A 22243-nucleotide genomic window follows, 5' to 3' on the forward strand; every position below is an offset into this window, starting at 1 on the left:
GTGACCTCCTAGCAGTCTGGTGTGACCTCCTAGTAGTCTGATGTGACCTCCTAGTAGTCTGATGTGACATCCTAGCAGTCTGATGTGACCTCCTAGCAGTCTGATGTGACCTCCTAGCAGTCTGATGTGACCTCCTAGCAGTCTGATGTGTCCTCCTAGCAGTCTGATGTGATCTAGTCTGAGGTGACCTCCTAGCAGTACGATGTGACCTCCTAGCAGTCTGATGTGAACTCCTAGCAGTCTGAGGTGACCTCCTAGCAGTCTGATGTGACCTCCTAGTAGTCTGGTGTGGCCTCCTAGTAGTCTGATGTGACCTCCTAGCAGTCTGATGTGACCTCCTAGTAGTCTGATGTGACCAGTCTGATGTGACCAGTCTGATGTGACCTCCTAGCAGTCTGATGTGACCAGTCTGATGTGATCTCCTAACAGGATGGTGTGACCTCCTAGCAGTCTTATGTGACCTCCTAGCAGTCTGGTGTGACCTCCTAGTAGTCTGATGTGACCTCCTAGCAGTCTGTTGTGACCCCCTAGTAGTCTGATGTGACCTCCTAGCAGGATGGTGTGACCTCCTAGCAGGATGGTGTGACCTAGCAGTCTTATGTGACCTCCTATCAGTCTGATGTGACCTCCTAGTAGTCTGATGTGACCTCCTAGCAGTCTGATGTGACCTCCTAGTAGTCTGATGTGACCTCCTAGTAGTCTGATGTGACATCCTAGTAGTCTGATGTGACCTCCTAGCAGTCTGATGTGACCTCCTAGTAGTCTGATGTGGCCTCCTATCAGTCTGATGTGATCTCCTAGCAGTCTGATGTGATCTCCTAGCAGTCTGATGTGATCTCCTAGCAGTCTGATGTGATCTCCTAGCAGTCTGATGTGACCTCCTAGCAGTCTGATGTGACCTCCTAGCAGTCTGATGTGACCTCCTAGCAGTCTGATGTGACCAGTCTGATGTGACCTCCTAGCAGGATGGTGTGACCTCCTAGCAGTCTGATGTGATCTCCTAGCAGTCTGGTGTGACCTCCTAGTAGTCTGATGTGACCTCCTAGCAGTCTGATGTGACCTCCTAGCAGGATGGTGTGACCTCCTAGCAGGATGGTGTGACCTAGCAGTCTTATGTGACCTCCTATCTGTCTGATGTGACCTCCTAGTAGTCTGATGTGACCTCCTAGCAGTCTGATGTGACCTCCTAGTAGTCTGATGTGACCTCCTAGTAGTCTGATGTGACATCCTAGTAGTCTGATGTGACCTCCTAGCAGTCTGATGTGACCTCCTAGTAGTCTGATGTGGCCTCCTATCAGTCTGATGTGATCTCCTAGCAGTCTGATGTGATCTCCTAGCAGTCTGATGTGATCTCCTAGCAGTCTGATGTGATCTCCTAGCAGTCTGATGTGACCTCCTAGCAGTCTGATGTGACCTCCTAGCAGTCTGATGTGACCTCCTAGCAGTCTGATGTGACCAGTCTGATGTGACCTCCTAGCAGGATGGTGTGACCTCCTAGCAGTCTGATGTGATCTCCTAGCAGTCTGGTGTGACCTCCTAGTAGTCTGATGTGACCTCCTAGCAGTCTGATGTGACCTCCTAGCAGTCTGATGTGTCCTCCTAGCAGTCTGATGTGATCTCCTAGCAGTCTGATGTGACCTCCTAGCAGTATGATGTGACCAGTCTGATGTGACCTCCTAGCAGTCTGGTGTGATCTCCTAGCAGTCTGATGTGACCTCCCAGCAGTCTGATGTGACCTCCTAGTAGTCTGATGTGACCTCCTAGCAGTCTGGTGTGACCTCCTAGCAGTCTGATGTGACCTCCTACCAGTCTGGTGTGACCTCCTAGCAGTCTGGTGTGACCTCCTAGTAGTCTGATGTGACCTCCTAGTAGTCTGATGTGACATCCTAGCAGTCTGATGTGACCTCCTAGCAGTCTGATGTGTCCTCCTAGCAGTCTGATGTGATCTCCTAGCAGTCTGATGTGACCTCCTAGCAGTATGATGTGACCAGTCTGATGTGACCTCCTAGCAGTCTGATGTGATCTCCTAGTAGTCTGATGTGACCTCCTAGCAGTCTGATGTGACCTCCTAGCAGTCTGATGTGACCTCCTAGCAGTCTGATGTGTCCTCCTAGCAGTCTGATGTGATCTAGTCTGAGGTGACCTCCTAGCAGTACGATGTGACCTCCTAGCAGTCTGATGTGAACTCCTAGCAGTCTGAGGTGACCTCCTAGCAGTCTGATGTGACCTCCTAGTAGTCTGGTGTGGCCTCCTAGTAGTCTGATGTGACCTCCTAGCAGTCTGATGTGACCTCCTAGTAGTCTGATGTGACCAGTCTGATGTGACCAGTCTGATGTGACCTCCTAGCAGTCTGATGTGACCTCCTGGCAGTCTGATGTGACCTCCTAGTAGTCTGATGTGACCTCCTAGTAGTCTGATGTGACCTCCTAGTAGTCTGATGTGACATCCTAGCAGTCTGATGTGATCTCCTAGCAGTCTGATGTGTCCTCCTAGCAGTCTGATGTGATCTCCTAGCAGTCTGATGTGACCTCCTAGCAGTATGATGTGACCAGTCTGATGTGACCTCCTAGCAGTCTGATGTGATCTCCTAGTAGTCTGATGTGACCTCCTAGCAGTCTGATGTGACCTCCTAGCAGTCTGGTGTGACCTCCTAGCAGTCTGATGTGTCCTCCTAGCAGTCTGATGTGATCTAGTCTGAGGTGACCTCCTAGCAGTACGATGTGACCTCCTAGCAGTCTGATGTTAACTCCTAGCAGTCTGAGGTGACCTCCTAGCAGTCTGATGTGACCTCCTAGTAGTCTGGTGTGACCTCCTAGTAGTCTGATGTGACCTCCTAGCAGTCTGATGTGACCTCCTAGTAGTCTGGTGTGACCTCCTAGTAGTCTGATGTGATCTCCTAGCAGTCTGATGTGACCTCCTAGCAGTCTGATGTGACCTCCTAGCAGTCTGATGTGACCTCCTATCAGGATGGTGTGACCTCCTAGCAGTATGATGTGATCTCCTAGCAGTCTGGTGTGACCTCCTAGTAGTCTGATGTGACCTCCTAGCAGTCTGATGTGTCCTCCTAGCAGTCTGATGTGATCTCCTAGCAGTCTGATGTGACCTCCTAGCAGTATGATGTGACCAGTCTGATGTGACCTCCTAGCAGTCTGGTGTGATCTCCTAGCAGTCTGATGTGACCTCCTAGTAGTCTGATGTGACCTCCTAGCAGTCTGATGTGACCTCCTAGCAGTCTGAGGCGACCTCCTAGCAGTCTGGTGTGACCTCCTAGCAGTCTGATGTGACCTCCTAGCAGTCTGATGTGACCTCCTAGTAGTCTGATGTGACCTCCTAGCAGTCTGGTGTGACCTCCTAGCAGTCTGGTGTGACCTCCTAGCAGTCTGGTGTGACCTCCTAGCAGTCTGGTGTGACCTCCTAGTAGTCTGATGTGACCTCCTAGTAGTCTGATGTGACATCCTAGTAGTCTGATGTGACCTCCTAGCAGTCTGATGTGACCTCCTAGTAGTCTGATGTGACCTCCTAGTAGTCTGATGTGACCTAGCAGTCTGATGTGACCTCCTAGCAGTCTGATGTGACCTCCTAGTAGTCTGATGTGACCTCCTAGCAGTCTGATGTGACCTCCTAGCAGTCTGGTGTGACCTCCTAGCAGTCTGATGTGACCTGTCTGATGTGACCTCCTAGCAGTCTGATGTGACCTCCTAGCAGTATGATGTGACCAGTCTGATGTGACCTCCTAGCAGTCTGATGTGACCAGTCTGATGTGACCTCCTAACAGGATGGTGTGACCTCCTAGCAGTCTTATGTGACCTCCTAGCAGTCTGGTGTGACCTCCTAGTAGTCTGATGTGAACTCCTAGCAGTCTGTTGTGACCCCCTAGTAGTCTGATGTGACCTCCTAGCAGGATGGTGTGACCTCCTAGCAGGATGGTGTGACCTAGCAGTCTTATGTGACCTCCTATCAGTCTGATGTGACCTCCTAGTAGTCTGATGTGACCTCCTAGCAGTCTGATGTGACCTCCTAGTAGTCTGATGTGACCTCCTAGTAGTCTGATGTGACATCCTAGTAGTCTGATGTGACCTCCTAGCAGTCTGATGTGACCTCCTAGTAGTCTGATGTGGCCTCCTATCAGTCTGATGTGATCTCCTAGCAGTCTGATGTGATCTCCTAGCAGGATGGTGTGACCTCCTAGCAGTCTGATGTGATCTCCTAGCAGTCTGGTGTGACCTCCTAGTAGTCTGATGTGACCTCCTAGCAGTCTGATGTGACCTCCTAGCAGTCTGATGTGTCCTCCTAGCAGTCTGATGTGATCTCCTAGCAGTCTGATTTGACCTCCTAGCAGTATGATGTGACCAGTCTGATGTGACCTCCTAGCAGTCTGGTGTGATCTCCTAGCAGTCTGATGTGACCTCCCAGCAGTCTGATGTGACCTCCTAGTAGTCTGATGTGACCTCCTAGCAGTCTGGTGTGACCTCCTAGCAGTCTGATGTGACCTCCTACCAGTCTGGTGTGACCTCCTAGCAGTCTGGTGTGACCTCCTAGTAGTCTGATGTGACCTCCTAGTAGTCTGATGTGACATCCTAGCAGTCTGATGTGACCTCCTAGCAGTCTGATGTGACCTCCTAGCAGTCTGATGTGACCTCCTAGCAGTCTGATGTGTCCTCCTAGCAGTCTGATGTGATCTAGTCTGAGGTGACCTCCTAGCAGTACGATGTGACCTCCTAGCAGTCTGATGTGAACTCCTAGCAGTCTGAGGTGACCTCCTAGCAGTCTGATGTGACCTCCTAGTAGTCTGGTGTGGCCTCCTAGTAGTCTGATGTGACCTCCTAGCAGTCTGATGTGACCTCCTAGTAGTCTGATGTGACCAGTCTGATGTGACCAGTCTGATGTGACCTCCTAGCAGTCTGATGTGACCAGTCTGATGTGATCTCCTAACAGGATGGTGTGACCTCCTAGCAGTCTTATGTGACCTCCTAGCAGTCTGGTGTGACCTCCTAGTAGTCTGATGTGACCTCCTAGCAGTCTGTTGTGACCCCCTAGTAGTCTGATGTGACCTCCTAGCAGGATGGTGTGACCTCCTAGCAGGATGGTGTGACCTAGCAGTCTTATGTGACCTCCTATCAGTCTGATGTGACCTCCTAGTAGTCTGATGTGACCTCCTAGCAGTCTGATGTGACCTCCTAGTAGTCTGATGTGACCTCCTAGTAGTCTGATGTGACATCCTAGTAGTCTGATGTGACCTCCTAGCAGTCTGATGTGACCTCCTAGTAGTCTGATGTGGCCTCCTATCAGTCTGATGTGATCTCCTAGCAGTCTGATGTGATCTCCTAGCAGTCTGATGTGATCTCCTAGCAGTCTGATGTGATCTCCTAGCAGTCTGATGTGACCTCCTAGCAGTCTGATGTGACCTCCTAGCAGTCTGATGTGACCTCCTAGCAGTCTGATGTGACCAGTCTGATGTGACCTCCTAGCAGGATGGTGTGACCTCCTAGCAGTCTGATGTGATCTCCTAGCAGTCTGGTGTGACCTCCTAGTAGTCTGATGTGACCTCCTAGCAGTCTGATGTGACCTCCTAGCAGGATGGTGTGACCTCCTAGCAGGATGGTGTGACCTAGCAGTCTTATGTGACCTCCTATCTGTCTGATGTGACCTCCTAGTAGTCTGATGTGACCTCCTAGCAGTCTGATGTGACCTCCTAGTAGTCTGATGTGACCTCCTAGTAGTCTGATGTGACATCCTAGTAGTCTGATGTGACCTCCTAGCAGTCTGATGTGACCTCCTAGTAGTCTGATGTGGCCTCCTATCAGTCTGATGTGATCTCCTAGCAGTCTGATGTGATCTCCTAGCAGTCTGATGTGATCTCCTAGCAGTCTGATGTGATCTCCTAGCAGTCTGATGTGACCTCCTAGCAGTCTGATGTGACCTCCTAGCAGTCTGATGTGACCTCCTAGCAGTCTGATGTGACCAGTCTGATGTGACCTCCTAGCAGGATGGTGTGACCTCCTAGCAGTCTGATGTGATCTCCTAGCAGTCTGGTGTGACCTCCTAGTAGTCTGATGTGACCTCCTAGCAGTCTGATGTGACCTCCTAGCAGTCTGATGTGTCCTCCTAGCAGTCTGATGTGATCTCCTAGCAGTCTGATGTGACCTCCTAGCAGTATGATGTGACCAGTCTGATGTGACCTCCTAGCAGTCTGGTGTGATCTCCTAGCAGTCTGATGTGACCTCCCAGCAGTCTGATGTGACCTCCTAGTAGTCTGATGTGACCTCCTAGCAGTCTGGTGTGACCTCCTAGCAGTCTGATGTGACCTCCTACCAGTCTGGTGTGACCTCCTAGCAGTCTGGTGTGACCTCCTAGTAGTCTGATGTGACCTCCTAGTAGTCTGATGTGACATCCTAGCAGTCTGATGTGACCTCCTAGCAGTCTGATGTGTCCTCCTAGCAGTCTGATGTGATCTCCTAGCAGTCTGATGTGACCTCCTAGCAGTATGATGTGACCAGTCTGATGTGACCTCCTAGCAGTCTGATGTGATCTCCTAGTAGTCTGATGTGACCTCCTAGCAGTCTGATGTGACCTCCTAGCAGTCTGATGTGACCTCCCTAGCAGTCTGATGTGTCCTCCTAGCAGTCTGATGTGATCTAGTCTGAGGTGACCTCCTAGCAGTACGATGTGAGCTCCTAGCAGTCTGATGTGAACTCCTAGCAGTCTGAGGTGACCTCCTAGCAGTCTGATGTGACCTCCTAGTAGTCTGGTGTGGCCTCCTAGTAGTCTGATGTGACCTCCTAGCAGTCTGATGTGACCTCCTAGTAGTCTGATGTGACCAGTCTGATGTGACCAGTCTGATGTGACCTCCTAGCAGTCTGATGTGACCTCCTGGCAGTCTGATGTGACCTCCTAGTAGTCTGATGTGACCTCCTAGTAGTCTGATGTGACCTCCTAGTAGTCTGATGTGACATCCTAGCAGTCTGATGTGATCTCCTAGCAGTCTGATGTGTCCTCCTAGCAGTCTGATGTGATCTCCTAGCAGTCTGATGTGACCTCCTAGCAGTATGATGTGACCAGTCTGATGTGACCTCCTAGCAGTCTGATGTGATCTCCTAGTAGTCTGATGTGACCTCCTAGCAGTCTGATGTGACCTCCTAGCAGTCTGGTGTGACCTCCTAGCAGTCTGATGTGTCCTCCTAGCAGTCTGATGTGATCTAGTCTGAGGTGACCTCCTAGCAGTCTGATGTGACCTCCTAGTAGTCTGGTGTGACCTCCTAGTAGTCTGATGTGACCTCCTAGCAGTCTGATGTGACCTCCTAGTAGTCTGGTGTGACCTCCTAGTAGTCTGATGTGATCTCCTAGCTGTCTGATGTGACCTCCTAGCAGTCTGATGTGACCTCCTAGCAGTCTGATGTGACCTCCTATCAGGATGGTGTGACCTCCTAGCAGTATGATGTGATCTCCTAGCAGTCTGGTGTGACCTCCTAGTAGTCTGATGTGACCTCCTAGCAGTCTGATGTGTCCTCCTAGCAGTCTGATGTGATCTCCTAGCAGTCTGATGTGACCTCCTAGCAGTATGATGTGACCAGTCTGATGTGACCTCCTAGCAGTCTGGTGTGATCTCCTAGCAGTCTGATGTGACCTCCTAGTAGTCTGATGTGACCTCCTAGCAGTCTGATGTGACCTCCTAGCAGTCTGAGGCGACCTCCTAGCAGTCTGGTGTGACCTCCTAGCAGTCTGATGTGACCTCCTAGCAGTCTGATGTGACCTCCTAGTAGTCTGATGTGACCTCCTAGCAGTCTGGTGTGACCTCCTAGCAGTCTGGTGTGACCTCCTAGCAGTCTGGTGTGACCTCCTAGCAGTCTGGTGTGACCTCCTAGTAGTCTGATGTGACCTCCTAGTAGTCTGATGTGACATCCTAGTAGTCTGATGTGACCTCCTAGCAGTCTGATGTGACCTCCTAGTAGTCTGATGTGACCTCCTAGTAGTCTGATGTGACCTAGCAGTCTGATGTGACCTCCTAGCAGTCTGATGTGACCTCCTAGTAGTCTGATGTGACCTCCTAGCAGTCTGATGTGACCTCCTAGCAGTCTGATGTGACCTCCTAGCAGTCTGATGTGACCTGTCTGATGTGACCTCCTAGCAGTCTGATGTGACCTCCTAGCAGTATGATGTGACCAGTCTGATGTGACCTCCTAGCAGTCTGATGTGACCAGTCTGATGTGACCTCCTAACAGGATGGTGTGACCTCCTAGCAGTCTTATGTGACCTCCTAGCAGTCTGGTGTGACCTCCTAGTAGTCTGATGTGAACTCCTAGCAGTCTGTTGTGACCCCCTAGTAGTCTGATGTGACCTCCTAGCAGGATGGTGTGACCTCCTAGCAGGATGGTGTGACCTAGCAGTCTTATGTGACCTCCTATCAGTCTGATGTGACCTCCTAGTAGTCTGATGTGACCTCCTAGCAGTCTGATGTGACCTCCTAGTAGTCTGATGTGACCTCCTAGTAGTCTGATGTGACATCCTAGTAGTCTGATGTGACCTCCTAGCAGTCTGATGTGACCTCCTAGTAGTCTGATGTGGCCTCCTATCAGTCTGATGTGATCTCCTAGCAGTCTGATGTGATCTCCTAGCAGTCTGATGTGATCTCCTAGCAGTCTGATGTGATGTCCTAGCAGTCTGGTGTGACCTCCTAGCAGTCTGGTGTGACCTCCTAGCAGTCTGGTGTGACCTCCTAGTAGTCTGATGTGACCTCCTTGTAGTCTGATGTGACATCCTAGTAGTCTGATGTGACCTCCTAGCAGTCTGATATGACCTCCTAGTAGTCTGATGTGACCTCCTAGTAGTCTGATGTGACCTCCTAGCAGTCTGATGTGACCTCCTAGCAGTCTGATGTGACCTCCTAGTAGTCTGATGTGACCTCCTAGTAGTCTGATGTGACATCCTAGTAGTCTGATGTGACCTCCTAGCAGTCTGATGTGACCTCCTAGTAGTCTGATGTGGCCTCCTATCAGTCTGATGTGATCTCCTAGCAGTCTGATGTGATCTCCTAGCAGTCTGATGTGATCTCCTAGCAGTCTGATGTGATCTCCTAGCAGTCTGGTGTGACCTCCTAGCAGTCTGGTGTGACCTCCTAGCAGTCTGGTGTGACCTCCTAGTAGTCTGATGTGACCTACTAGTAGTCTGATGTGACATCCTAGTAGTCTGATGTGACCTCCTAGCAGTCTGATGTGACCTCCTAGTAGTCTGATGTGACCTCCTAGTAGTCTGATGTGACCTAGCAGTCTGATGTGACCTCCTAGCAGTCTGATGTGACCTCCTAGTAGTCTGGTGTGACCTCCTAGCAGTCTGATGTGACCTCCTAGCAGTCTGATGTGACCTCCTAGTAGTCTGATGTGACCTCCTAGTAGTCTGATGTGATCTCCTAGCAGTCTGATGTGACCTCCTAGCAGTCTGATGTGATCTCCTAGCAGTCTGATGTGACCTCCTAGCAGTCTGATGTGACCAGTCTGATGTGACCTCCTAGCAGTCTGATGTGACCTCCTAGCAGTATGATGTGACCAGTCTGATGTGACCTCCTAGCAGTATGATGTGACCAGTCTGATGTGACCTCCTAACAGGATGGTGTGACCTCCTAGTAGTCTGATGTGACCTCCTAGCAGTCTGTTGTGACCCCCTAGTAGTCTGATGTGACCTCCTAGCAGTCTGGTGTGACCTCCTAGTAGTCTGATGTGACCTCCTAGCAGTCTGTTGTGACCCCCTAGTAGTCTGATGTGACCTCCTAGCAGGATGGTGTGACCTCCTAGCAGGATGGTGTGACCTAGCAGTCTTATGTGACCTCCTATCAGTCTGATGTGACCTCTTAGTAGTCTGATGTGACCTCCTAGCAGTCTGATGTGACCTCCTAGTAGTCTGATGTGACCTCCTAGTAGTCTGATGTGACATCCTAGTAGTCTGATGTGACCTCCTAGCAGTCTGATGTGACCTCCTATCAGTCTGATGTGATCTCCTAGCAGTCTGATGTGATCTCCTAGCAGTCTGATGTGATCTCCTAGCAGTCTGATGTGATCTCCTAGCAGTCTGATGTGACCTCCTAGCAGTCTGATGTGACCTCCTAGCAGTCTGATGTGACCAGTCTGATGTGACCTCCTAGCAGGATGGTGTGACCTCCTAGCAGTCTGATGTGATCTCCTAGCAGTCTGGTGTGACCTCCTAGTAGTCTGATGTGACCTCCTAGCAGTCTGATGTGACCTCCTAGCAGTCTGATGTGTCCTCCTAGCAGTCTGATGTGATCTCCTAGCAGTCTGATGTGACCTCCTAGCAGTATGATGTGACCAGTCTGATGTGACCTCCTAGCAGTCTGATGTGACCAGTCTGATGTGACCTCCTAACAGGATGGTGTGACCTCCTAGCAGTCTTATGTGACCTCCTAGCAGTCTGGTGTGACCTCCTAGTAGTCTGATGTGACCTCCTAGCAGTCTGTTGTGACCCCCTAGTAGTCTGATGTGACCTCCTAGCAGGATGGTGTGACCTCCTAGCAGGATGGTGTGACCTAGCAGTCTTATGTGACCTCCTATCAGTCTGATGTGACCTCCTAGTAGTCTTATGTGACCTCCTATCAGTCTGATGTGACCTCCTAGTAGTCTGATGTGACCTCCTAGCAGTCTGATGTGACCTCCTAGTAGTCTGATGTGACCTCCTAGTAGTCTGATGTGACATCCTAGTAGTCTGATGTGACCTCCTAGCAGTCTGATGTGACCTCCTAGTAGTCTGATGTGGCCTCCTATCAGTCTGATGTGATCTCCTAGCAGTCTGATGTGATCTCCTAGCAGTCTGATGTGATCTCCTAGCAGTCTGATGTGATCTCCTAGCAGTCTGATGTGACCTCCTAGCAGTCTGATGTGACCAGTCTGATGTGACCTCCTAGCAGGATGGTGTGACCTCCTAGCAGTCTGATGTGATCTCCTAGCAGTCTGGTGTGACCTCCTAGCAGTCTGGTGTGACCTCCTAGTAGTCTGATGTGACCTCCTAGTAGTCTGATGTGACATCCTAGTAGTCTGATGTGACCTCCTAGCAGTCTGATGTGACCTCCTAGTAGTCTGATGTGACCTCCTAGTAGTCTGATGTGACCTCCTAGCAGTCTGATGTGACCTCCTAGTAGTCTGGTGTGACCTCCTAGCAGTCTGATGTGACCTCCTAGCAGTCTGATGTGACCTCCTAGTAGTCTGATGTGACCTCCTAGTAGTCTGATGTGATCTCCTAGCAGTCTGATGTGACCTCCTAGCAGTCTGATGTGACCTCCTAGTAGTCTGATGTGGCCTCCTATCAGTCTGATGTGATCTCCTAGCAGTCTGATGTGATCTCCTAGCAGTCTGATGTGATCTCCTAGCAGTCTGATGTGATCTCCTAGCAGTCTGATGTGACCTCCTAGCAGTCTGATGTGACCTCCTAGCAGTCTGATGTGACCAGTCTGATGTGACCTCCTAGCAGGATGGTGTGACCTCCTAGCAGTCTGATGTGATCTCCTAGCAGTCTGGTGTGACCTCCTAGTAGTCTGATGTGACCTCCTAGCAGTCTGATGTGACCTCCTAGCAGTCTGATGTGTCCTCCTAGCAGTCTGATGTGATCTCCTAGCAGTCTGATGTGACCTCCTAGCAGTATGATGTGACCAGTCTGATGTGACCTCCTAGCAGTCTGATGTGACCAGTCTGATGTGACCTCCTAACAGGATGGTGTGACCTCCTAGCAGTCTTATGTGACCTCCTAGCAGTCTGGTGTGACCTCCTAGTAGTCTGATGTGACCTCCTAGCAGTCTGTTGTGACCCCCTAGTAGTCTGATGTGACCTCCTAGCAGTCTGATGTGACCAGTCTGATGTGACCTCCTAGCAGTCTGGTGTGACCTCCTAGCAGTCTGGTGTGACCTCCTAGTAGTCTGATGTGACCTACTAGTAGTCTGATGTGACATCCTAGTAGTCTGATGTGACCTCCTAGCAGTCTGATGTGACCTCCTAGTAGTCTGATGTGACCTCCTAGTAGTCTGATGTGACCTAGCAGTCTGATGTGACCTCCTAGCAGTCTGATGTGACCTCCTAGTAGTCTGGTGTGACCTCCTAGCAGTCTGATGTGACCTCCTAGCAGTCTGATGTGACCTCCTAGTAGTCTGATGTGACCTCCTAGTAGTCTGATGTGATCTCCTAGCAGTCTGATGTGACCTCCTAGCAGTCTGATGTGATCTCCTAGCAGTCTGATGTGACCTCCTAGCAGTCTGATGTGACCAGTCTGATGTGACCTCCTAGCAGTCTGATGTGACCTCCTAGCAGTATGATGTGACCAGTCTGATGTGACCTCCTAGCAGTATGATGTGACCAGTCTGATGTGACCTCCTAACAGGATGGTGTGACCTCCTAGTAGTCTGATGTGACCTCCTAGCAGTCTGTTGTGACCCCCTAGTAGTCTGATGTGACCTCCTAGCAGTCTGGTGTGACCTCCTAGTAGTCTGATGTGACCTCCTAGCAGTCTGTTGTGACCCCCTAGTAGTCTGATGTGACCTCCTAGCAGGATGGTGTGACCTCCTAGCAGGATGGTGTGACCTAGCAGTCTTATGTGACCTCCTATCAGTCTGATGTGACCTCTTAGTAGTCTGATGTGACCTCCTAGCAGTCTGATGTGACCTCCTAGTAGTCTGATGTGACCTCCTAGTAGTCTGATGTGACATCCTAGTAGTCTGATGTGACCTCCTAGCAGTCTGATGTGACCTCCTATCAGTCTGATGTGATCTCCTAGCAGTCTGATGTGATCTCCTAGCAGTCTGATGTGATCTCCTAGCAGTCTGATGTGATCTCCTAGCAGTCTGATGTGACCTCCTAGCAGTCTGATGTGACCTCCTAGCAGTCTGATGTGACCAGTCTGATGTGACCTCCTAGCAGGATGGTGTGACCTCCTAGCAGTCTGATGTGATCTCCTAGCAGTCTGGTGTGACCTCCTAGTAGTCTGATGTGACCTCCTAGCAGTCTGATGTGACCTCCTAGCAGTCTGATGTGTCCTCCTAGCAGTCTGATGTGATCTCCTAGCAGTCTGATGTGACCTCCTAGCAGTATGATGTGACCAGTCTGATGTGACCTCCTAGCAGTCTGATGTGACCAGTCTGATGTGACCTCCTAACAGGATGGTGTGACCTCCTAGCAGTCTTATGTGACCTCCTAGCAGTCTGGTGTGACCTCCTAGTAGTCTGATGTGACCTCCTAGCAGTCTGTTGTGACCCCCTAGTAGTCTGATGTGACCTCCTAGCAGGATGGTGTGACCTCCTAGCAGGATGGTGTGACCTAGCAGTCTTATGTGACCTCCTATCAGTCTGATGTGACCTCCTAGTAGTCTTATGTGACCTCCTATCAGTCTGATGTGACCTCCTAGTAGTCTGATGTGACCTCCTAGCAGTCTGATGTGACCTCCTAGTAGTCTGATGTGACCTCCTAGTAGTCTGATGTGACATCCTAGTAGTCTGATGTGACCTCCTAGCAGTCTGATGTGACCTCCTAGTAGTCTGATGTGGCCTCCTATCAGTCTGATGTGATCTCCTAGCAGTCTGATGTGATCTCCTAGCAGTCTGATGTGATCTCCTAGCAGTCTGATGTTGATCTCCTAGCAGTCTGATGTGACCTCCTAGCAGTCTGATGTGACCAGTCTGATGTGACCTCCTAGCAGGATGGTGTGACCTCCTAGCAGTCTGATGTGATCTCCTAGCAGTCTGGTGTGACCTCCTAGCAGTCTGGTGTGACCTCCTAGTAGTCTGATGTGACCTCCTAGTAGTCTGATGTGACATCCTAGTAGTCTGATGTGACCTCCTAGCAGTCTGATGTGACCTCCTAGTAGTCTGATGTGACCTCCTAGTAGTCTGATGTGACCTCCTAGCAGTCTGATGTGACCTCCTAGTAGTCTGGTGTGACCTCCTAGCAGTCTGATGTGACCTCCTAGCAGTCTGATGTGACCTCCTAGTAGTCTGATGTGACCTCCTAGTAGTCTGATGTGATCTCCTAGCAGTCTGATGTGACCTCTTAGCAGTCTGATGTGATCTCCTAGCAGTCTGATGTGACCTCCTAGCAGTCTGATGTGACCAGTCTGATGTGACCTCCTAGCAGTCTGATGTGACCTCCTAGCAGTATGATGTGACCAGTCTGATGTGACCTCCTAGCAGTCTGATGTGACCAGTCTGATGTGACCTCCTAACAGGATGGTGTGACCTCCTAGCAGTCTTATGTGACCTCCTAGCAGTCTGGTGTGACCTCCTAGTAGTCTGATGTGACCTCCTAGCAGTCTGTTGTGACCCCCTAGTAGTCTGATGTGACCTCCTAGCAGGATGGTGTGACCTCCTAGCAGGATGGTGTGACCTAGCAGTCTTATGTGACCTCCTATCAGTCTGATGTGACCTCTTAGTAGTCTGATGTGACCTCCTAGCAGTCTGATGTGACCTCCTAGTAGTCTGATGTGACCTCCTAGTAGTCTGATGTGACATCCTAGTAGTCTGATGTGACCTCCTAGCAGTCTGATGTGACCTCCTAGTAGTCTGATGTGGCCTCCTATCAGTCTGATGTGATCTCCTAGCAGTCTGATGTGATCTCCTAGCAGTCTGATGTGATCTCCTAGCAGTCTGATGTGATCTCCTAGCAGTCTGATGTGACCTCCTAGCAGTCTGATGTGACCTCCTAGCAGTCTGATGTGACCAGTCTGATGTGACCTCCTAGCAGGATGGTGTGACCTCCTAGCAGTCTGATGTGATCTCCTAGCAGTCTGGTGTGACCTCCTAGTAGTCTGATGTGACCTCCTAGCAGTCTGATGTGACCTCCTAGCAGTCTGATGTGTCCTCCTAGCAGTCTGATGTGATCTCCTAGCAGTCTGATGTGACCTCCTAGCAGTATGATGTGACCAGTCTGATGTGACCTCCTAGCAGTCTGATGTGACCAGTCTGATGTGACCTCCTAACAGGATGGTGTGACCTCCTAGCAGTCTTATGTGACCTCCTAGCAGTCTGGTGTGACCTCCTAGTAGTCTGATGTGACCTCCTAGCAGTCTGTTGTGACCCCCTAGTAGTCTGATGTGACCTCCTAGCAGGATGGTGTGACCTAGCAGTCTTATGTGACCTCCTATCAGTCTGATGTGACCTCCTAGTAGTCTTATGTGACCTCCTATCAGTCTGATGTGACCTCCTAGTAGTCTGATGTGACCTCCTAGCAGTCTGATGTGACCTCCTAGTAGTCTGATGTGACCTCCTAGTAGTCTGATGTGACATCCTAGTAGTCTGATGTGACCTCCTAGCAGTCTGATGTGACCTCCTAGTAGTCTGATGTGGCCTCCTATCAGTCTGATGTGATCTCCTAGCAGTCTGATGTGATCTCCTAGCAGTCTGATGTGATCTCCTAGCAGTCTGATGTGATCTCCTAGCAGTCTGATGTGACCTCCTAGCAGTCTGATGTGACCTCCTAGCAGTCTGATGTGACCAGTCTGATGTGACCTCCTAGCAGGATGGTGTGACCTCCTAGCAGTCTGATGTGATCTCCTAGCAGTCTGGTGTGACCTCCTAGCAGTCTGGTGTGACCTCCTAGTAGTCTGATGTGACCTCCTAGTAGTCTGATGTGACATCCTAGTAGTCTGATGTGACCTCCTAGCAGTCTGATGTGACCTCCTAGTAGTCTGATGTGACCTCCTAGTAGTCTGATGTGACCTAGCAGTCTGATGTGACCTCCTAGCAGTCTGATGTGACCTCCTAGTAGTCTGGTGTGACCTCCTAGCAGTCTGATGTGACCTCCTAGCAGTCTGATGTGACCTCCTAGTAGTCTGATGTGACCTCCTAGTAGTCTGATGTGATCTCCTAGCAGTCTGATGTGACCTCCTAGCAGTCTGATGTGACCTCCTAGCAGTCTGATGTGACCAGTCTGATGTGACCTCCTAGCAGTCTGATGTGACCTCCTAGCAGTATGATGTGACCAGTCTGATGTGACCTCCTAGCAGTCTGATGTGACCAGTCTGATGTGACCTCCTAACAGGATGGTGTGACCTCCTAGCAGTCTTATGTGACCTCCTAGCAGTCTGGTGTGACCTCCTAGTAGTCTGATGTGACCTCCTAGCAGTCTGTTGTGACCCCCTAGTAGTCTGATGTGACCTCCTAGCATGATGGTGTGACCTCCTAGCAGGATGGTGTGACCTAGCAGTCTTATGTGACCTCCTATCAGTCTGATGTGACCTCTTAGTAGTCTGATGTGACCTCCTAGCAGTCTGATGTGACCTCCTAGTAGTCTGATGTGACCTCCTAGTAGTCTGATGTGACATCCTAGTAGTCTGATGTGACCTCCTAGCAGTCTGATGTGACCTCCTAGTAGTCTGATGTGGCCTCCTATCAGTCTGATGTGATCTCCTAGCAGTCTGATGTGATCTCCTAGCAGTCTGATGTGATCTCCTAGCAGTCTGATGTGATCTCCTAGCAGTCTGATGTGACCTCCTAGCAGTCTGATGTGACCTCCTAGCAGTCTGATGTGACCAGTCTGATGTGACCTCCTAGCAGGATGGTGTGACCTCCTAGCAGTCTGATGTGATCTCCTAGCAGTCTGGTGTGACCTCCTAGTAGTCTGATGTGACCTCCTAGCAGTCTGATGTGACCTCCTAGCAGTCTGAGGCGACCTCCTAGCAGTCTGGTGTGACCTCCTAGCAGTCTGATGTGACCTCCTAGCAGTCTGATGTGACCTCCTAGTAGTCTGATGTGACCTCCTAGCAGTCTGGTGTGACCTCCTAGCAGTCTGGTGTGACCTCCTAGCAGTCTGGTGTGACCTCCTAGCAGTCTGGTGTGACCTCCTAGTAGTCTGATGTGACCTCCTAGTAGTCTGATGTGACATCCTAGTAGTCTGATGTGACCTCCTAGCAGTCTGATGTGACCTCCTAGTAGTCTGATGTGACCTCCTAGTAGTCTGATGTGACCTAGCAGTCTGATGTGACCTCCTAGCAGTCTGATGTGACCTCCTAGTAGTCTGATGTGACCTCCTAGCAGTCTGATGTGACCTCCTAGCAGTCTGATGTGACCTCCTAGCAGTCTGATGTGACCTGTCTGATGTGACCTCCTAGCAGTCTGATGTGACCTCCTAGCAGTATGATGTGACCAGTCTGATGTGACCTCCTAGCAGTCTGATGTGACCAGTCTGATGTGACCTCCTAACAGGATGGTGTGACCTCCTAGCAGTCTTATGTGACCTCCTAGCAGTCTGGTGTGACCTCCTAGTAGTCTGATGTGAACTCCTAGCAGTCTGTTGTGACCCCCTAGTAGTCTGATGTGACCTCCTAGCAGGATGGTGTGACCTCCTAGCAGGATGGTGTGACCTAGCAGTCTTATGTGACCTCCTATCAGTCTGATGTGACCTCCTAGTAGTCTGATGTGACCTCCTAGCAGTCTGATGTGACCTCCTAGTAGTCTGATGTGACCTCCTAGTAGTCTGATGTGACATCCTAGTAGTCTGATGTGACCTCCTAGCAGTCTGATGTGACCTCCTAGTAGTCTGATGTGGCCTCCTATCAGTCTGATGTGATCTCCTAGCAGTCTGATGTGATCTCCTAGCAGTCTGATGTGATCTCCTAGCAGTCTGATGTGATGTCCTAGCAGTCTGGTGTGACCTCCTAGCAGTCTGGTGTGACCTACTAGCAGTCTGGTGTGACCTCCTAGTAGTCTGATGTGACCTCCTTGTAGTCTGATGTGACATCCTAGTAGTCTGATGTGACCTCCTAGCAGTCTGATGTGACCTCCTAGTAGTCTGATGTGACCTCCTAGTAGTCTGATGTGACCTCCTAGCAGTCTGATGTGACCTCCTAGCAGTCTGATGTGACCTCCTAGTAGTCTGATGTGACCTCCTAGTAGTCTGATGTGACATCCTAGTAGTCTGATGTGACCTCCTAGCAGTCTGATGTGACCTCCTAGTAGTCTGATGTGGCCTCCTAATCAGTCTGATGTGATCTCCTAGCAGTCTGATGTGATTCCTAGCAGTCTGATGTGATCTCCTATCAGTCTGATGTGATCTCCTAGCAGTCTGATGTGATCTCCTAGCAGTCTGATGTGATCTCCTAGCAGTCTGGTGTGACCTCCTAGTAGTCTGATGTGACCTCCTAGTAGTCTGATGTGACATCCTAGTAGTCTGATGTGACCTCCTAGCAGTCTGATGTGACCTCCTAGTAGTCTGATGTGGACCTCCTAGCAGTCTGGTGTGACCTCCTAGCAGTCTGGTGTGACCTCCTAGCAGTCTGGTGTGACCTCCTAGCAGTCTGGTGTGACCTCCTAGTAGTCTGATGTGACCTCCTAGTAGTCTGATGTGACATCCTAGTAGTCTGATGTGACCTCCTAGCAGTCTGATGTGACCTCCTAGTAGTCTGATGTGACCTCCTAGTGTCTGATGTGACCTAGCAGTCTGATGTGACCTCCTAGCAGTCTGATGTGACCTCCTAGTAGTCTGATGTGACCTCCTAGCAGTCTGATGTGACCTCCTAGCAGTCTGAATGTGACCTCCTAGCAGTCTGATGTGACCTGTCTGATGTGACCTCCTAGCAGTCTGATGTGACCTCCTAGCAGTATGATGTGACCAGTCTGATGTGACCTCCTAGCAGTCTGATGTGACCAGTCTGATGTGACCTCCTAACAGGATGGTGTGACCTCCTAGCAGTCTTATGTGACCTCCTAGCAGTCTGGTGTGATCTCCTAGTAGTCTGATGTGAACTCCTAGCAGTCTGTTGTGACCCCCTAGTAGTCTGATGTGACCTCCTAGCAGGATGGTGTGACCTCCTAGCAGGATGGTGTGACCTAGCAGTCTTATGTGACCTCCGATCAGTCTGATGTGACCTCCTAGTAGTCTGATGTGACCTCCTAGCAGTCTGATGTGACCTCCTAGTAGTCTGATGTGACCTCCTAGTAGTCTGATGTGACATCCTAGTAGTCTGATGTGACCTCCTAGCAGTCTGATGTGACCTCCTAGTAGTCTGATGTGGCCTCCTATCAGTCTGATGTGATCTCCTAGCAGTCTGATGTGATCTCCTAGCAGTCTGATGTGATCTCCTAGCAGTCTGATGTGATGTCCTAGCAGTCTGGTGTGACCTCCTAGCAGTCTGGTGTGACCTCCTAGCAGTCTGGTGTGACCTCCTAGTAGTCTGATGTGACCTCCTTGTAGTCTGATGTGACATCCTAGTAGTCTGATGTGACCTCCTAGCAGTCTGATGTGACCTCCTAGTAGTCTGATGTGACCTCCTAGTAGTCTGATGTGACCTCCTAGCAGTCTGATGTGACCTCCTAGCAGTCTGATGTGACCTCCTAGTAGTCTGATGTGACCTCCTAGTAGTCTGATGTGACATCCTAGTAGTCTGATGTGACCTCCTAGCAGTCTGATGTGACCTCCTAGTAGTCTGATGTGGCCTCCTATCAGTCTGATGTGATCTCCTAGCAGTCTGATGTGATCTCCTAGCAGTCTGATGTGATCTCCTAGCAGTCTGATGTGATGTCCTAGCAGTCTGGTGTGACCTCCTAGCAGTCTGGTGTGACCTCCTAGCAGTCTGGTGTGACCTCCTAGTAGTCTGATGTGACCTCCTAGTAGTCTGATGTGACATCCTAGTAGTCTGATGTGACCTCCTAGCAGTCTGATGTGACCTCCTAGTAGTCTGATGTGACCTCCTAGTAGTCTGATGTGACCTAGCAGTCTGATGTGACCTCCTAGCAGTCTGATGTGACCTCCTAGTAGTCTGGTGTGACCTCCTAGCAGTCTGATGTGACCTCCTAGCAGTCTGATGTGACCTCCTAGTAGTCTGATGTGACCTCCTAGTAGTCTGATGTGATCTCCTAGCAGTCTGATGTGACCTCCTAGCAGTCTGATGTGATCTCCTAGCAGTCTGATGTGACCTCCTAGCAGTCTGATGTGACCAGTCTGATGTGACCTCCTAGCAGTCTGATGTGACCTCCTAGCAGTATGATGTGACCAGTCTGATGTGACCTCCTAGCAGTCTGATGTGACCAGTCTGATGTGACCTCCTAACAGGATGGTGTGACCTCCTAGCAGTCTTATGTGACCTCCTAGCAGTCTGGTGTGACCTCCTAGTAGTCTGATGTGACCTCCTAGCAGTCTGTTGTGACCCCCTAGTAGTCTGATGTGACCTCCTAGCAGGATGGTGTGACCTCCTAGCAGGATGGTGTGACCTAGCAGTCTTATGTGACCTCCTATCAGTCTGATGTGACCTCTTAGTAGTCTGATGTGACCTCCTAGCAGTCTGATGTGACCTCCTAGTAGTCTTATGTGACCTCCTAGTAGTCTGATGTGACATCCTAGTAGTCTGATGTGACCTCCTAGCAGTCTGATGTGACCTCCTAGTAGTCTGATGTGGCCTCCTATCAGTCTGATGTGATCTCCTAGCAGTCTGATGTGATCTCCTAGCAGTCTGATGTGATCTCCTAGCAGTCTGATGTGATCTCCTAGCAGTCTGATGTGACCTCCTAGCAGTCTGATGTGACCTCCTAGCAGTCTGATGTGACCAGTCTGATGTGACCTCCTAGCAGGATGGTGTGACCTCCTAGCAGTCTGATGTGATCTCCTAGCAGTCTGGTGTGACCTCCTAGTAGTCTGATGTGACCTCCTAGCAGTCTGATGTGACCTCCTAGCAGTCTGATGTGTCCTCCTAGCAGTCTGATGTGATCTCCTAGCAGTCTGATGTGACCTCCTAGCAGTATGATGTGACCAGTCTGATGTGACCTCCTAGCAGTCTGATGTGACCAGTCTGATGTGACCTCCTAACAGGATGGTGTGACCTCCTAGCAGTCTTATGTGATCTCCTAGCAGTCTGGTGTGACCTCCTAGTAGTCTGATGTGACCTCCTAGCAGTCTGTTGTGACCCCCTAGTAGTCTGATGTGACCTCCTAGCAGGATGGTGTGACCTCCTAGCAGGATGGTGTGACCTAGCAGTCTTATGTGACCTCCTATCAGTCTGATGTGACCTCCTAGTAGTCTTATGTGACCTCCTATCAGTCTGATGTGACCTCCTAGTAGTCTGATGTGACCTCCTAGCAGTCTGATGTGACCTCCTAGTAGTCTGATGTGACCTCCTAGTAGTCTGATGTGACATCCTAGTAGTCTGATGTGACCTCCTAGCAGTCTGATGTGACCTCCTAGTAGTCTGATGTGGCCTCCTATCAGTCTGATGTGATCTCCTAGCAGTCTGATGTGATCTCCTAGCAGTCTGATGTGATCTCCTAGCAGTCTGATGTGATCTCCTAGCAGTCTGATGTGACCTCCTAGCAGTCTGATGTGACCTCCTAGCAGTCTGATGTGACCAGTCTGATGTGACCTCCTAGCAGGATGGTGTGACCTCCTAGCAGTCTGATGTGATCTCCTAGCAGTCTGGTGTGACCTCCTAGCAGTCTGGTGTGACCTCCTAGTAGTCTGATGTGACCTCCTAGTAGTCTGATGTGACATCCTAGTAGTCTGATGTGACCTCCTAGCAGTCTGATGTGACCTCCTAGTAGTCTGATGTGACCTCCTAGTAGTCTGATGTGACCTAGCAGTCTGATGTGACCTCCTAGCAGTCTGATGTGACCTCCTAGTAGTCTGGTGTGACCTCCTAGCAGTCTGATGTGACCTCCTAGCAGTCTGATGTGACCTCCTAGTAGTCTGATGTGACCTCCTAGTAGTCTGATGTGATCTCCTAGCAGTCTGATGTGACCTCCTAGCAGTCTGATGTGATCTCCTAGCAGTCTGATGTGACCTCCTAGCAGTCTGATGTGACCAGTCTGATGTGACCTCCTAGCAGTCTGATGTGACCTCCTAGCAGTATGATGTGACCAGTCTGATGTGACCTCCTAGCAGTCTGATGTGACCAGTCTGATGCGACCTCCTAACAGGATGGTGTGACCTCCTAGCAGTCTTATGTGACCTCCTAGCAGTCTGGTGTGACCTCCTAGTAGTCTGATGTGACCTCCTAGCAGTCTGTTGTGACCCCCTAGTAGTCTGATGTGACCTCCTAGCAGGATGGTGTGACCTCCTAGCAGGATGGTGTGACCTAGCAGTCTTATGTGACCTCCTATCAGTCTGATGTGACCTCTTAGTAGTCTGATGTGACCTCCTAGCAGTCTGATGTGACCTCCTAGTAGTCTTATGTGACCTCCTAGTAGTCTGATGTGACATCCTAGTAGTCTGATGTGACCTCCTAGCAGTCTGATGTGACCTCCTAGTAGTCTGATGTGGCCTCCTATCAGTCTGATGTGATC

The sequence above is a fragment of the Oncorhynchus kisutch genome, unplaced genomic scaffold (assembly GCF_002021735.2).
Source record: "Oncorhynchus kisutch isolate 150728-3 unplaced genomic scaffold, Okis_V2 scaffold742, whole genome shotgun sequence".
Classification (NCBI taxonomy): domain Eukaryota; kingdom Metazoa; phylum Chordata; class Actinopteri; order Salmoniformes; family Salmonidae; genus Oncorhynchus; species Oncorhynchus kisutch.